At 48.2% G+C, this 16,488-nt stretch overlaps 1 protein-coding gene across 2 annotated transcripts in view; it reads right to left on the bottom strand.

Moving 5' to 3' along the window:
• BOC (BOC cell adhesion associated, oncogene regulated) overlaps positions 1-15,310 on the bottom strand; it is a 53,765-nt gene extending 38,455 nt beyond the window's left edge. For both annotated transcript variants that reach the window (XM_066340964.1, XM_066340965.1), the window contains exon 1: positions 15,191-15,310. The gene's annotated coding sequence lies outside the window, so the exon portion shown is untranslated. The remainder of the gene's footprint in view (positions 1-15,190) is intronic.
• Positions 15,311-16,488: the final 1,178 nt, after the last annotated feature.

The raw sequence follows: 16,488 nt of genomic DNA, 5'->3' as shown, positions 1-16,488 counted from the left end.
TCCTGCAGTGGAACAGCTGAAGCTGAGTTCAGCAGCATCCCAAATCTGAGCAGGTGCTTCTGGCAGGGCAGGAGATAGCACAGCAGTCCTAATCCCCGTAAGGAACATGCTGATCTTGTTTTTCCAGCAGCAATTGCACTAGTGTTGGACCCCCACTCATAAACAAGTGCAGACTGCTCATTTACCCATTAGGGTTTCCAGCAGGAGAACAAGTACCTCAGACTGTTGAGAGCATTTAGTCACAACAGCAGACTGTGGTCCTTGAGACCATTCACCTCAGCTGGGCCACATAACATGACACCTTCCCACTTTTGGTCCAGGCCTTTGCTGTTTCCCTGAATGGCAGAAGAGGGTCACCAAAGGGTTAAACCTGGCATAGCCTCAAAAACTTGCTGCTTTCTGAAGCAAGAACATCTTTGGCAGGGTCCCCATCTGGGAAATGACATCCCGTCCCCCTTCACTTCCTCTTTTCCCCCTGAACTCAGAACAAAGCACTGCACTGCCCAACAAGCTCCTCCGCTGTTTTCATCTTGGTCCAAATGCTTCTTGTGTTTCAACTTCTGCCAAAACGAAATGCATAAAAAAATATAAAAAAGGCATGTGTGGGGCAGAGGGAGAGGAAACAGAGAGAGTAGAGGGAAGTCATTAAAATCAAATCTTGATTAGCTACCACTGGTGGAAAAAGGAAACAGGGGAGAGGAGATTTTTCTGTTGTGATATGCATCTTGAAGCTGAAACCAGTAGGCCCAGAGGAGACTTCTCCACGCAACCCTCCACCTGGGACCAAAACTAACACACTTTGCCTTTCCAGTCTACCGTTTGCCATGCCATCATCAGAGGAGGCATTGGCTTCCTCAAAACAATTCCTGCCAGTCACCACACATATTTTTGACCACTCTTAAAGCTGTAAATCTCACAGAGTTTGTGCACCCAGCACTAAGCCCTGCTGGCACAGGACCGGAGGACACAGCACAGCTGGCCTGCCCTTTCCACCTTGATATCAAACACAAAGGTTTGGCCATTGCAAAGCCATAGGGAATCCTAGAGGAAATGAGCCTGGAAAAGATGGCTAGCTTTGTGGATAGGCTGGATGGGCCAAATGAAGAGTCTAAGACTGGCTCCGTCTCCCAAAAAGGCAGACAGAAAAAAATAATTTTAAAAAAAGCATTGGCTAGAGAAGCATTTAAAAGCAAAACAAAAAACCCAGTCTGGTTTGTAGTCTGTAATAGCTGAACCCAGGGACACGCAGAGCATGTTTTTTGTTCCTTCAGTACAAAAGCCCTTGGTTTCCCCTCCTCCTCATTCCAGCATTTCCCCATCGGGGGTGTCAGAGACAGTTCAAGGCCTCCCAGTATTTCAGACAAAACTGGGTCTTGCTGCCCTGAGAACCAGTGACTGGGGTCTAAGAGAACTGGGGAGATTTGGGGAGCTGAAGAGCCATGCAGGTTAAACCTGCTGCCCCCGGAGGATGGCCAAATGGTCACTGTACAGCATCCCCATGACCTGTCAGAGGCCACTGCTTCCCTCCAGGGTTTGGCTTCCCAAGGTGTGACTTTGGCTCTCAGCCTGCACAGCCAGGCCACTTGGATTCCCCAGGGCTTGCTTGTGCTACAGCTGGTGCTCTGCAGCATGTCAAAGAGAGGGAGAGATTAACTCCTTTTTTAAGTATCTCATTACTGTTATATTTTTAAACACAGCTGGTTGAAAATTTTTCAGCAAAGCCATAAATAAATAAATACTTTGAGGAAATTTCCTGCGATCTGAAAACTTTACTGACTGGCCCAGCCTTTATCAGATTATGTTCCCTCTCCAGTATGTGTAAGCTCCACTTGCTTCTGCTTTCTCTCCTATAAGGATCAAATCCATTGAAACATCAATAAAATATCATGATTTCACTGCCTGTACTGTCTGTCATTTTAACAACCACTGTCCTGACCAGCACAGCAACCACTTACTCATTGTCCCACCCGGTGACTTTTAATTTGCCTTGTAATCAGAGGTCTCACCTGCCAAGACCCAAAGATCCAGACATTATAAATTTACCTCCTAACCCTGCCTGCAAAACACTCCTTTTCCTGCTCCTCATGAGTGAGATGACGGATCAGTCAGTTGGGAATCTGATGTCTCTGATAGGCTTTCCTCTTCCACAGATCATCCCCCTTGCTTGGTTTAGAAAGCAGTTTCTACAGCTGAGGACAACAGTCAGAATCACCATCTGTCATGACATCCTACATAAAATAAATAAAAAAGACAACACCACCCACCACCTCCTATTAGCAGACTGTTAAAGAAAGCAAACAATCACCCACTTCTGAAGAAGCCCAAGACAGGAGGAGCATTTCTCTTACAGTTGGCCCCTGCCTGCCTGTGTCAGACAAAGTCTATTTAGTAGTGTCTGTACAAGACCCTGCTATTACATAAATAGCAAATAAAGTTCAGCTGAGAAAAGGTGCCTCAAGCGTGAGGCTCTGCATATGGAGCAATGGAAATGCTTGCTCCAGAAAGGCTGCCTTTCTACAGTTCTTCTCATTTTAACAGGATGGTTCCCATTTAAACCCTCTTCAACCTTGAAAGAGAAGGCTTGAAGCTCCCAGCCTCCTTACCCAAATGCTAACCCGCTCCTTGTAGCCCAAAAAAGGAAATAAATTCACGAACAAATAATTTCCAGTACTTTTCTTCCAGGCTATTGTTATGTGACTGCATGTGGAAGTAAGGGAGGAAAAAACCAAATACATGACTGTGGTCAGAGACTGGCCTAGAATAGGGGCAGGAAAAATAAAGAAACCTCAAACCCCAAGCCCAATCCTTGTTTTATATGTTTAGTCATTTTTGGAGAAAACTGTAAGCAGTAAAGAGACCAGAAACAAACAGTGACACCAGCTTCTGGGCTTTGAGGGTGACAACAGGTGATTCTAATCTGTTCTCCATCTATCAATGTATTCAGCTCAGCCTAGACATTTTTAAAACCTAAGTCTAACTGCTAATAATCTAACTGAAGAAGTCTACCCTGTCTTCTGTTGCAAACAACTAAGAAGCTTTTGTGTCGTGAATTGCTTTATCATTTTAGAGTATCTTTTCAATGTAGAAATCACCTTTACTTGAGAGCTATTAGCAAATGTTTCACAGAAAAGATCAGATTGTCTTTGCCAAAGACTCACCCAGCAGTGTTCTGGGAGGACACAGCAAACCCCTGACACTTGCTTGTGTACCAGGAAAAATAAACCTAGAACTCTTTGGATTTTCCAAAAATCCTTTTATTACTGTCCAGTAAAGGAACTTACGGTGCATTAGATTCCTTTATTTTACAGAGACTCCTTTAATAACTCTGGTGCTCTGCAAAAGCCATCCTCTGCCTCAAGGACATTCATCTTGAATTGCTTACAGGGATTGTCAGCACTTTCTTTGAGAAGGGAAATCTGTGACTGTCCCATAGCACAAAACACCCTCAGAAAAATTCTTCACTGTTCAGTGTCAAGTCATCTGTAGATCAGGTCTGGCAGTACCTACCGTCCAAATTACATTAAATACTGTCACTTGGTACAGACCACAAAGGCAGCATTAGAAGTGGGTAGGAATAAGGTCTTTCCCCTCACTCTAGCAACTGTGAAAACTCACCTATCTAAGGAAAATACAATCTCAGAATTACCATTAGGGAAATTATTCACCATTTTTTAACTTGGAAAATACCATAAGCTCTTTCAGGAAGAAAAGCACTCTTGTGAAAATGCCGCTCCACGATTTTAGATCCAGTTATGCAGCTGGCACACTCTGCCCTGGGATAGGTAAAACAAGCAGTTCTCATCGAGTCACATTCACAACGTGCTGCAGGATTTAATAGTTCCTCACAAAATACATAAGCTATATAAACATAAAATGCTACAACAGGACAGAAAGCAGCTTCAAGAATTCTCTCTGCAAGCCCAGCAGGGAAACAATTATAGTTTTCCTCTGCATTTCTTGCCAGCTGAAGTTTTTCTGTTCCTCTGCTTTACTTTGCTGATAACAAACATCTGTTGGGAGCATCCTGCCCTGTGCAAGAGAGGGACACATCCATAGCAGCCTTCGGGGCTCTGTACTCAAGCAAAGCCTCTGGAGATCCTCCTCTGTAACAGCCATAGATAAACCTTTGCTGGTCTTACCTATTGACTACAAAATTCTTCCCTGGAAAATTAGCCTTTTTTTTGCAGGCCACAAGTAATTCAAGTAGTTAGGGAAACCTTCAGAAAAAAACATGATTAGCCTCCAGCAACAATGATCTCTTGAGATCTCCCATGTATGCCTAAGGATCTTTATTTTAGGATCTTCCTTCCCAGCTCTTACCTACCATCAGCTCTTACTCATATTTCTTCAGCAAGAAAGGTCTAGAAGCCTGAATTGGCAGGCTCCAAGATAAAGCTGACCATCTGTGGCTCATTAACATCTCACTGAGCCTTTTTGGCCTGGTTCCTACGTGGTGCCCCTTGCAGATGCTGGCACGTCAGCACACACCATGTCTGCTGCCTCTCTGGCTGCCTGTAAGGAAACAGGTCAGCATAAAACCCTCCAAAGCCTGCAAAATGCCATGAGATGGGAAACGTTGGTGAGGAAACGCTGAGAACGTCGCCTTTGAACCCTCAAACCCCAATCCACCAGCTGAGGGGAAGGAAGGGAAAGAGAGACAGGGATCTCATCTCGAGGATGGTGTTTCTCCAGGATAACCTGTGGGGAGGCAGCAGCCCTGCCTGTGTCTGCAGGCAGCCACCGTGCCCGGGCAAGGGCTCCCCAGACCCGCTCCGACACGCAGCGCGCCTCGGGTTGGCCACGGCTGGGAGCATCTCCGCAGCACTGGGCTGGCGCCTGGGGAGCCACCCCGAGATGTTCCTTATCTGCCTTCCCCAAAACAAGTAAGGGCAGGGGCACCCAGGATATGGCCCAACAAGCCTTTCTCAGCCTCGGCAACTGCTGCTGGCAGCACTGGGACCCCAGGGAGAGGAGGGGAAATTAAAGGCAGAAAACAGGGAGGAAAGGGGGTGCAAGGGCCTGGCAGAGGCACCCACATCCTTTGGGAGGCAGCACACACACAGGGAACTGGGGCACGCTAAAATCCTCAGCTGCAATCCTGTTTTCCCTTCTCATTGCGAGGTCTGAGGCAAAACTGAAAGGGGGCTATGTGCTGGGAGAGAGGAAGAGATTATTCTCAGTAAGCGTGAGGAGGGATGGGTGGCACAAACCCATTTTAACACCTTTTCCATCCTATGCCTTAATTCAGCTGGACAGCAGTGAAGGCAGCAGCTATGTTGGGGCCTCTTCGCAGTCTTTCATGCACAGGGAGTGACCTGGGATCAACAGAGAAGAAAAAGCCATAACTGTGCAGCTGTCTTACATCCCCCACCATTCTTCCACTCCCAAGGCACTGACTGCAAGGGCACAAACACCTCATCTGAGATCTCGTCTGTAATTCCATGATTTAGCTTGCAGAGAGCAGATCAGAATACTTGCCAAATGGAGGAGTCCTACTACAGATAGGCTCCTCTTCCGCAAGAGTAGAGCAGTCATCTCTTCACTTAGACACAGAGCCCTTGGCAACACAGTGCCATTAAAAACAGTATGTTGCAAAGCATTCCTCTGAGTAAAAAGCCTCTGACTGCAGTTCAGACTGACACTCAGACAAGCAGTAGGGCGTGGCCATGAACAGCCCCCCAAGACAGCTTGCCTGCAGCTTTTTGCAAATAGATACCAGAAGAGGATGCATCTGAATCCCCACCTGCTGCCCCAAACAGCGCTCTAAGTCATACAGGAAAGGAGTGGGGAACGAACCTGCCCAGGTTTCAATGAAGCAATCCTGTCTTCCTTGAGAGACAGCTCCCAGTTAATGCACCAAGCCACGTTTTGCTCATATCCTGCAACTGGTGTCCACACATCTGCTCCTTACTGGGCTACCTGTGCCTGCAGGGGTCAGATTAGCATTCAGGTATCCCTGTATGTCCCCAGACACGTGTTCAATGTGTTCAGAAAGAGAAGCTCTTTGTAACCCTGCTGTCCCTGTACCTCCTTACAGTGTAAGGTACCTCTTTGCTGACCTGAACATCTCCTCTTGCACCTGGGCACGGACTAAAGCCATGGGCTTGGCCTTAACAGCATCTGTTAGAGCTTATTCTTGGCTTGTGCACTGAAAGGCAATGCCTCCAGAGGAGGGGAAGCAGTCCCAGACCCCCTGTTGAAAGAAGGCACACAATATTTATGTAATGTTACTGTTTAACTTGAGATTGCATGCTGCAAGCAAAACTGTTATTACACTGGCACTCTCCTCTTCCAGCTACCTTTCAAAGCACGATGCCGCAACTGCAAACTGGCTGACAGGAGAGAATTAAAGACATAACTGGCTTCTTTCCTTTCCCTTCAGCCACAAGCTCCTGCTCTCCACCTGCAGCTGCCCTGCTGCCTGCCCCAATGTGAGGCATGCACAGGAGCAGGATGCCACCAACACCACCTGCAATGCCAAGGGCCCCTTTGGGAAATCACTCCCTGGAGCACATGTAGCCACTGATGTGAGCTGAGGGCTAAGGAAGATGAGACTCTGCTATGGACCATTCTCAGCCACAAGCTTCAGACAACTTTCAGTCAAGGTTTAGTGACATTCAGCTTTGACCTCTTCTGAGCAGGGCATGGTGGAGGATGGAGCATGAGACTGAGTATCAGGCACTGTGGGCTCTGTACTTAGCTCCAGTCCTGACCTGCCACCTCACTCCAAGACACATGTGCCCTTTTCATGCTCTATTTTTATCTCCTCTTCCACATTTGCCTCACTGTTTTGAATGGGGATGTAGGAACAGGCTCCCACTACAAGTTAACATAGCATCTATCATAGCTGTGTCCCAACCTCGGTTAAAACTTGTAGACATAACTGTAATACAAATAATAATTTAGGTTTTGGAATATGGTGATGGAGGAAGATGGCATAGCAGGCCTTTCTCAGGCCTTCATCCAGAGAGTCAAGAAACCTGTACTTATCTTCAGTGCTGAGGCTATGCTAAAACTGGGTTATACTCACATTTTGTGGCTGATGAAATTTGCACTTGTTTGCTTGGTCACTAGTTTGGGAAATTTTTTTTAAAGGTGGTTCTTTGAAGTGGCTCAGAGGTTAGGGATGTCCAAAGCTATCCCCAGGGAGATTATAGGGTCAGACATCAATGATAAACACAGCCTGCCACTTGGTTTTGATGTTGTGCTCCTATTCCCTTCTCCCCAAACCTGCAACCCAGGCAATTGTGAGGAAAACAGGACAACTGTATATTTAGCAAAACTATGTTCCTGCCTAAATTGCTACATGATGTAAGCAGCAGACCCTTCCTTCCAGAAAAGACCACAGGCTTCATGATGCCGTCAGCAGGATCCCACAGCCCGTACTGCACCAGGCAAGCACAGCCACCAGCTCTAGTGGGAGCAGCAGCAGACTGGTGCCTGTGAGACAGAGGGCTGGCTAGTCTTGCTGTAGTCACATAAACTGGATCACTCTTCCCCAAGGCTTCCTGAAACTGGCTCCAGACCTCCCCACCAGGAGGTGAGATGGGTCAGCAAACACATCCAGGCTCCTGCAGCTCCAGCTCTGTACCTTGGTACTGACCTCCCTTTCTCAGCATCCATCAACAGACTAATGGGCTGCATGGTTATCTGGCACAGTTGATCACAATCCCAAGACCACCTTCCTCTCAGCTGCCTGGGCAGCCACCTCTGGCAGGATCTGGAGCTGGGGTGACAATAGCTGAACTACTCTTGTAGCATTCACAGCACTTCAGGCACCCAGAGCAGCCAGGTCCTCAAAGGCAGCCATTCCTTGTCTGGGCCTGGGGTCATTCTCTACAGCATTACAGAGGTGTTCAGGCACAAGCTGGCATGGAAGCAGGAGCTCAGCTCCGCATCTGCTGGAAAGCAAACACCTTTTCCCTTCAGGCCACTCCCAGACACCCCAAGGAAAAAGTTGAAGTGGTGAAAGGTGATGATGGACACATCTAAAGCAGCTGGCATGCTGCTCTGAGGAGCTCTTCATGCACCAGCTCCTCATAGGCTTGTCTTGTCCTACAAAGCCTCCAGCTGCAGAAATGCCTGACAGCTACAAGCCTGATAGCCTGCTTGGCCAGCCGAGGGGTAGGGAAGTCTCCACAGGGACTCAAGAGCTAGCAGATATCAAGCCCTCCTCCCACAAGCTCTGCTGTGGTCTGGCTGGCCATGTCCAGAAGAAGTTAGTAATGGGGTGCTCCTCACTGGATTCAAACCCCATTGCAACTGGATTACAGGGGGCCATCTTGCTCTCTTTCTGCCCAGATGACTTTGGCTTAGAAGCTGCACTTCAAGTGCTTGCAAGCCAGGATATGCCTAAACAGCCACTTAGGAAACAGGGTCCACTTGCATGCAGGAGTGGGTGGTCAGGATAATCTGGCCAGTGGTTACACTGGTGACAGTGGGACCATCCCACAAACCCAACAAGCACAACCCTATACTGAAAAGTGAGGAGAGGAGCTCTCTCAATGCACAAGTCCCATTGACCTCCACTGCATCATCAAACCCATCATGTTTCTGAAAACAGCTCTTGACCCTGGGACTCAAACCCAACCCTTCAATCTGACAGTGCTTGGGTTTGTTAAACAAGCAGCTTTCTTCTGGAGAAATGAAACACAAAAATCATATGCCCATCACCATTCAGAGGCCCCAAAGAAATCTCTCCCTGACAGCAGCAGGCTCCAAAAAAGCTGGACCAGCCAGTCCTTTTTTACCACTCATGGCCAACAAATAGCAAGAATCTTCTTGCTCCAGAAGGGTCTGCCATCCAGAGAAGTGCTGGAGCAATGAAAATGCTCTCCACATCAGCTACAGCTCAGGGAGCAACTTGGGACAGAAGGTACTAGATTAAATTTCTTCAGCATCCAGAGCACTACTGGCTTCCAAATAATTGTCTATTTGTGTGCGTGCATGCACAAGAATCCTCGCTCCATGGTCTGTCTTTGTGCCAGCATATTCCCAGCGCTGCGACTCTCTAGGGACAAGGCCCATACTTGCATTCAATCTCAGCTTGGCTCCCAAACACTAAGGTTTCAGATTATGTTTTAAAAAACATTTTCTCTGGCAACTGGGCTGTTAATGGATGTGATGTTTTTGCTCTCGCCTTCTCCCCACCTTTAAAAGCTTGGCACTAAAGGGCTTCTTTGAAGATAAGGCCAAAATTTCAATTTAAGGGGAGGAACTTCATAAAGTAGATTTGAAGGAATGGAGAGGAGGAGGGGGGAAATAAAAAAACAACAACCAACCCCGGAGCCACTTTGCCTGTTGAGATGTACACTGTACAGCAGACAGGATTACAATGGGCTCTCTGTACCACCACTGGCTGGAGCCAGAAGTTTGCTGCAGCTGCACTGCTGCTACCTATGGGAGGCTCCCCAAGGGTCACACTCAGAGAGGGCCTTTGCCATAGCTGCACACCAGGCTGCCCTCTAAACCAACAGCATCCTGCAGCCCCTACAGAGCCCACATCCACCCAGCAAGCAGGGGCACACGTCCCCAGAGGCAACCACAGGAGCTTCCCACTGGGCTGTCAGTGCCGCAGGAGGCTCTCTGCTAAAACCAACTGTGGTCCTCATCCAAGAGGTTTTTTGTGGGCCAGCAAATCTATGGTCTCTCTTGATCTCCAGCAGACCTCTCCTCAACACCACAAGGAGGCAGGGAAGTGCCACTTAGGTTTGCAGGTGAAGAGCTGAGGCAAAGACCAACCTGCCCTGTCTTGGGGAGAAATCTGTGGTGCAGAGGAGAATCAAATTCAGCTGCCCTCACATGCCAGGCTTGCACTCTAAAAACACTGGCATCACTAAGCAAGGTGGCTGCTCTCCCTAAAAGTACAGGGATAAACTACAGTGGTGTTTTAAGAAGCTGAATTTTGCAAATAAATGCTGTTTTCCAGGCTAGTGTATCCGTATTTGAGGTGTATTTCTCAATGACTACCTCAGTATGTTTGTATTACCATAGGCTTTCTAAACCACACTAAAAACTCAACACATTAATACACAGGGCGCTGTCTAAGCTGTCTTTTTGTCAACTAAAGAGAAAATAAGTAACTTCATTATGGTATTTGAAAGCTGACAACACAGTTCTGACAGGGATCTTTACACCTTTTTTCCTTGCACTGGTGATTTAAAGAACAGCAGAAGGGCCTGATGCACAGTCTTCAGATATACAAGCTTGTTCAGACTCGCTGACATTACAAGGAGTGAACACATCCCTGCATTTGGCAGGGCCCTGTGTCTATGGCTGTGCATGAAAGTACAACCTGCTTGCTAATGTCTCTGCCAGAGTGGACCTGAGAGAGCTAAAATGGCATTGCTGCTGCAGGGCTCGGGGTGAAAGATTAACTGCCTGTGCTAGGCACAGAAGTTAATGGAAAATGACCGCTTTCCAAAACACCATCTGGCTTTCACACACACATTCAGAGACATCACAGCCCAAAACCTCTGCAAACATTGACAACAGTGGGTTTCCACAGGGGCAACATGCCGTGATGTGCTGTGGACTTCACCCAGCAAGCCTCCAACGCTCTGCACAGGCACCAGGTGCAGTCACCATCCTCACATCTAATGGCTGCTCAGGGAAAATGACTGGACACAGGGCAGCAGCCTCTCAAGAGCAGCTGAGCAGAAAGCAAGGATAAAGTCTGGCTCTCACCTCTGTGCTGGCACACTGCCCACAAGGAGGGCAAAGAAGCTCAAGCACGTCCCACACGCTCCCTAACACACATTTCTCTCCATTGATGCCACTAGAGCCAAAATAAATTGGCACTGCCTCTTACTCAAGAGCTCGTACAACACACAATGGCAGCCCTCAGAACCCCTCACAGGCACCCAGTCCAGGTGCTCTGCTACCAACCCCATCAGGCAGAGCTGAGTCTCCTACCCCACTTGTCCTTTTGCAGGGAAGAGAGGCCATTTTAATAAAAGGAGCATGTAACATCCTCAGGGCATGGATCTGTTGCTCTCTATTTAAGCAGAAAGCTCTGCACCATCCGCAGCACCTCTGGGACTGTGTAAGCACCAAGTGGTTTCTTTTCCCTGCAATAAATATCCTTCTGAGCTTTCCAGCCAACTTGCTTCCACTGTGTCCATACTCCTTTTGTCTTAGCTTCCCATGGACACTTAAGACAGCTGTGTTGCTGGAGCACACGCTCCTGTGGAGAGATTTTAGAAGACTTATGCACAAAATATGCATACAAAGCAAATTTTGAAAGCTTCCCATTCTGCAAGCATTCCCTCCAGAGAACTGGCTTCAAGCACTATGTTCAGCCAATGAAGCAGCACATAGATTGATTCAGAGTAAAGAGGAACTAAAGCCAGTATCAGGAAACAAAAAGATGCATGTGATACCCTACACTGAACAATTACCCAAAGTACATTTAGAAACCTGAAAGATGATATTCACCCCCATTCTACCTAAGGACCTGCAATTCATTTAATCATTATTTGCCTTAAATTGTTCTTGTGGCCTAGGAACTGGAATACATAACAACCTCTTAAACTGAGACTGACCACAGGAGCACCAGAACACACAGCAGCAGGTTTTTTCCCTCAGGATGTTTTCAGTCTAACCAGAAACAGGAAGTCTCCAAAGATTTTGCAAGAGAACTTTTTCCTTGTGGGATATCCCATCCTAACTGCAAAATTCACACTGCAGATTTTTAGCCTGGGAGGTAATGCTTTAAACCAAGAGATTTGCAAGCCTTGGTCCGTAACTCGCCAGCAGTAATGTATCAAAATCACTTCTGCACGTTAAAGAAGTCCAAGGGAATTGTGCCTCATGTCTCTGAGGCACTCAGCATCAGATATGAAAATTAACAACTCAGCATTATTTAATGCCAAAGGAACTTCTGTTAACCTGGAGTTACCTTGGCCTACTGCTGTTGCAACACCTTGCAGGCTGAGTGACTAAACTGAGCCCAGCTGAGCTCAAGTCTCTAGAAACCCACCTGCAGGCCAACCTGAGCTAAAACAACCAGCACGGTCCCCAACACACTTTTCCCTCTCTTTGCTCCCTTGCTTCATGAGGCACACAAGGTGGGTGCTGGCAGACAGCCTGTCTTTGCCCAGGAGGAGAGTGATTTTGGAGGCACAGAGGTGCCTCTCCAGCCCTGTCGCAGTCCTGAGGAGGCTCAGCACAACAGACGAGTTCTCCCCAGTGCACCTGAGTTCTGCTCTAAGAGACATGAGGGTGGGTACAGGTCAGCTGGCAAGAGCCAACATAGACAGCAATAAGTGCCTCCTCCTACAGTGCTCAAACCATCAGCACAGGCTCCGGCTCCATTTTCTGCATGGGAACAGTAAAGGCACAGGGCTGTGGAGAAAATTCAAGCTCACAACAGGGCATCTGCATGGCTGAAGACCCAGCCCAAACACCTCCACTTCTGAACACAGGCGTCCAACTGAAGTGCCTTTCCTGTCCTTTTGCCCATGTTCCCTCCCACAGCCCAGGCAGAAGAAGCAATAGTTGGTTGTTCTCCTGTGCTTGTTATCACATTGCAAGGTTTCTGTGCACCTAAGGGCATGTGGTTCAGGAACAGACAAGGAAACACCGGCAGGTAGATCTGGTGGTGTTTCAGTCAAGTGTTTCACTTGCAATGACAAGAAACTACAAAAGTTCAGGTCTGCCCTAAATGAGTAACTTTTCCTAACTCAGGAAAGGAAGTTTCTCCTCTGCAGCACTGGGGAGTATGAGGACAAAGCAGAGGCTCCTTGCTTCATTGTCCCGTCTGTGATGCTTCTTGCTTGGCAGGAGGCTCCAGCTGGCTCCTAAAGAGGCAATTCTGCTGGCCCTAGTCAGCCAGGAGGAGCTGTACCAGCATCAGGAAGGCATTACAGGTCTGACAGTTTGGTACTGAAGATTTGGAGGGATATGTCTACTGTTAGTTTTGAGGATATAGCAGAATTTCCAGCAGTGAAATGAACTGAACAATGATGCACCTGTCCATCAATGGAGCAAAATTCCAAGCCAGGAAGTCTCACACTCTGAGGGCTGGAAAGCCCCCTGCAAACACCAGACACTGGGTTTCACTTTGCAATCTCAAAGAACCTCTTGCTCAGTGCTTCTGTATCATGTCAGCGGAAGGCACAGAAAAGCTTCCTTCTCCAGACTGCAGGAGACACAGAACTCATACAACTTATGTGCTAGTCTGGAGCACACACATGCAGAATCATGAAGCTCCAATGCCTCTTCATTGGGCCAAGCAGAGAAAAAATGGGTGGATTCAGCTGCTTGTACTGGGATACCTCTCAAATAAAGGTCCTGTGGGTGTGTGTGCATGAGTGGGAGAAAACTGAACTTGCCTTTCCCATCTGCAGAGGACCTCTGTGCACCCTTCAGATGAACCTGCCTCACATTCCCCAGCAGGAAGCAGGGAGGACTGCACTGAGGTATCTGACTTCGACCCTCACAGCAACACCTACTGGGACCTCTTCTGCTTGGTATACGCAGGATGAGTCCCTGTAACTCTATCTGAATGGGGGGAATAAGAAAAGGACATGGAACAAAACTCCATTTACGTTTCTCCATTTCCATTTAAGAGAACATCGTGCACCCAGCAGGGAGCTCACAGCTCTTCCTAATTGTCCAATTTACTTCGGAAGATCCCCACATGACTCCTAGTAGCATGGGAATTTATTTCACCTTCATTTCTTTAGGCCACTTAAATAAACAGAACAAATCTTCACTGCAAAACCACGATTCCTAATGAAATCCTTCCTCAAGACATGAACCTCAGTATTCAACCCATTAATGTGAAGTGTCTCCCATATAAGTACATAGGCATAAATATGGGGGAACCCTCCTCTTAATCATAGGCACACTGAGTCAGTTAGTTTCAAAAGAAAAGTAGGAGAAAATTCTACTTACAGTATGCCCACATTCTTCTAATATTTTCCATTCTGGTTTTTTAGCCCATGGGAAAATAAATTTTAATGGCAAATTGCAAATGAACATATCAAAAAGACACTATGGTAGCAATATGGAAATTAAGAGAATTGGGCACCAAGAAAAACATTTAAGACATGCTGGGAATCACATGCGGGTGCCGAGTGTGTGTATGGATTCCTGTTATCCCACTCACATAATGCTGCAGAGAGGTCAAGAGAGTTTCTTTAAAACAAACAAGGACAAAAAAGCCCAACTTTAATAGACGTGAACTGCCTTTCATACAATACCAGTGAAAAAGCACTTGGGGTACCAGAATCAATTGGAGAAATGCCCAAAGATAGATTTGTATTAAGTACCTTCTGCCAGCCAGAGGCATTGGTTAAAGTCTATTATTTTCCAACATAAATATTAGTATTTTCAGAGCACTTGAAAAAAGTCTTGCTTGGACACGGCGACGAATTCAGCATCCCACTTTCTCCCCAACACATTTTCTATTTACAGTCACCATCCAGACGATCTGCCAAAGTTGCAGTCCAAGCAGGGAGGCATGCGTGCACGAATCCTACAACATCCCACTGCCGGGCAGAAAATTACTTCCCCTGACCCAAATCCCTCTTTACCCCTTGCACCAGGGTTAAAAACTCCTCGGTCCCAGAAAAGGACAAAAATTCTACTGACAGACAGACTACCCACCCCGCTTTTCTCTGCAGCAGCCCCTTCAGAGCACGAACCGAAATGCCTCCGCATCAGCCGGAGACAGCTCTTGCCTGTGAACTCCCAGCAGCTTTGGACAAGAGTTGGAGCAATGGAGGATGGATCTGCGGCTTACTTTGCACAGCTTCTCCTTCTCCCTCGCTGCTCACCGTGCCTCCCCGCCCAGGGGGCAGCGAGGACGGGGAAGCTCGTGGAGCAGCCTGCTGGGGAAGCTGCAGACGAGCCCCCGGAGCACCGCGGAGCCCTGTGCGTGCCCTGGGCCCTCCAGTAGCTCTGGCCGACCGGCCGAGGAGGAAGAGCTGCGGGGAAACACCCGAGCCCCCCACATCTCACCTGCCTGAGCGAAAACAAGCCCAGCGGGCCTCCGCTACTCCCCTGTCACGCCTCCTCCATCCCTAGGCAGACCCCGTTCCTCACATCCCCACGCCAACTTTCCAAACTCCGCCGCTGCCTGAAGGTGGATGGGGCCGGAGCCCTGCGCCCCACGGCCCGCCACCGCCGTGCGTCCTCCCGGCCCCGCGCCAGGCCCGCAGGCCCGGGCCCCTCTGTCACTCACCGCGGTCTCCAGTGGAGCAGGCGGGGGGAAACACAAAGATGCCCCAAACGAGGGGAAGCAACAAAGAGGCTTAACTCCAGGAGCTGGGAACTTCCAGGCCGGATCTGTGGGGATTTCACTACACACGCACGCACAGAGAGAGAGACAGAGAAAGAGAGAGAAAGGGGGGAAAGCCTGTTTCGGGGGGAAGGGGAAAGTGAGAGGGCCCTTGGTTTGGGGGTGGTGGTTGTGCTTTTTCTGCGGGCTGGGGATGGGGGCCGCGCTGAGCTCAGGCGCGGCGGGAGGAGGAGGAGGAGGAGGAGAAGGAGGAGGAGGAGGAGGAGGGAAGAGGCGCCGGGATGCGGGAAGCCAGACCCTCCATACGGGAGACGGCTTTTGGATGACTGAACTCCCAAACAATTCCCTGCTCCGGCTACTCCTGCCCCAAGAGCCTCCCTCCTTCCCCTCCCCCTGAGGAGGAGGGAAGAAGAGGAGGAGCCGGAGGAGGGAGAAAACTCCAAGTCAAAAAAAAAAACCCACAAAAAAAAAAAAAAAAAACCAAACCTTCCCCAAATCCCCAAAGGCAGGCAGCGGTCGGGCGCTGCTCTCCGCCCGCCTGCTCCTCTCAGCCCCGCTCAGCCTCTCCTCCCGGGCCGGTGGAGGCGGGGAAGGTGGGACGAGAAGGTCGTGGGTTGTAGTAAATGCCAAAAGGATGAAAAGGTCTTTTCTTCCAACCATCCCTTCCTAGCAGGTGCTTGCTCTCACGGAAAGTGTCTCAGGCACAAATTTGCAGGAGAAGCAGTGACGCCGCTTCCTGAAATTAAACCCCGCCACTTTGTCTCCTTGCACCAAAGAGTGAATTAATGCCCCAAAGCTTAAATTTACCCAGAGGTGCAGGGAACTCTTCAGTCTTTCAAGGCCCTTCAGTAATGATTATCTTGAAACAAATCTGTCACTGAAAGGTCAAGATAGGTTTCTCACATTTTTGCCATGTACAGAAGAACATAGATGACAAACATCTGTAGTTTCTAAACGTGCAGTCTTAAAAGAAGAAGGTGAAAGAGTTGAAGTTTTTCATCATGTTCATCATTGGGTTTCAGAGCTATTCCTGCTTAGCAGCACTTTAGGAGAGTTCTGACCCGGCTTACTCATTTCTCGTAAGGATGATGCAAAGGATTTTGTGGGGTTTTTTTCTATTTGTATTTGGGGTTCTTACTTCATTGGTTTATTTCATGGGTACTGAAAAGATTAAAGCTGATTTTTCTGTAGGATTTTTTGAGTTCCAAGGCAGTGTGTGTTGATACCTTCTTCAACTTTCA

The sequence above is a fragment of the Sylvia atricapilla genome, chromosome 2 (genome assembly GCF_009819655.1).
Source record: "Sylvia atricapilla isolate bSylAtr1 chromosome 2, bSylAtr1.pri, whole genome shotgun sequence".
In the NCBI taxonomy this organism is placed as follows: domain Eukaryota; kingdom Metazoa; phylum Chordata; class Aves; order Passeriformes; family Sylviidae; genus Sylvia; species Sylvia atricapilla.
The sequence above is the reverse complement of the archived record's forward strand: the minus strand, read 5'-3'. Positions and strand labels throughout refer to the sequence as shown.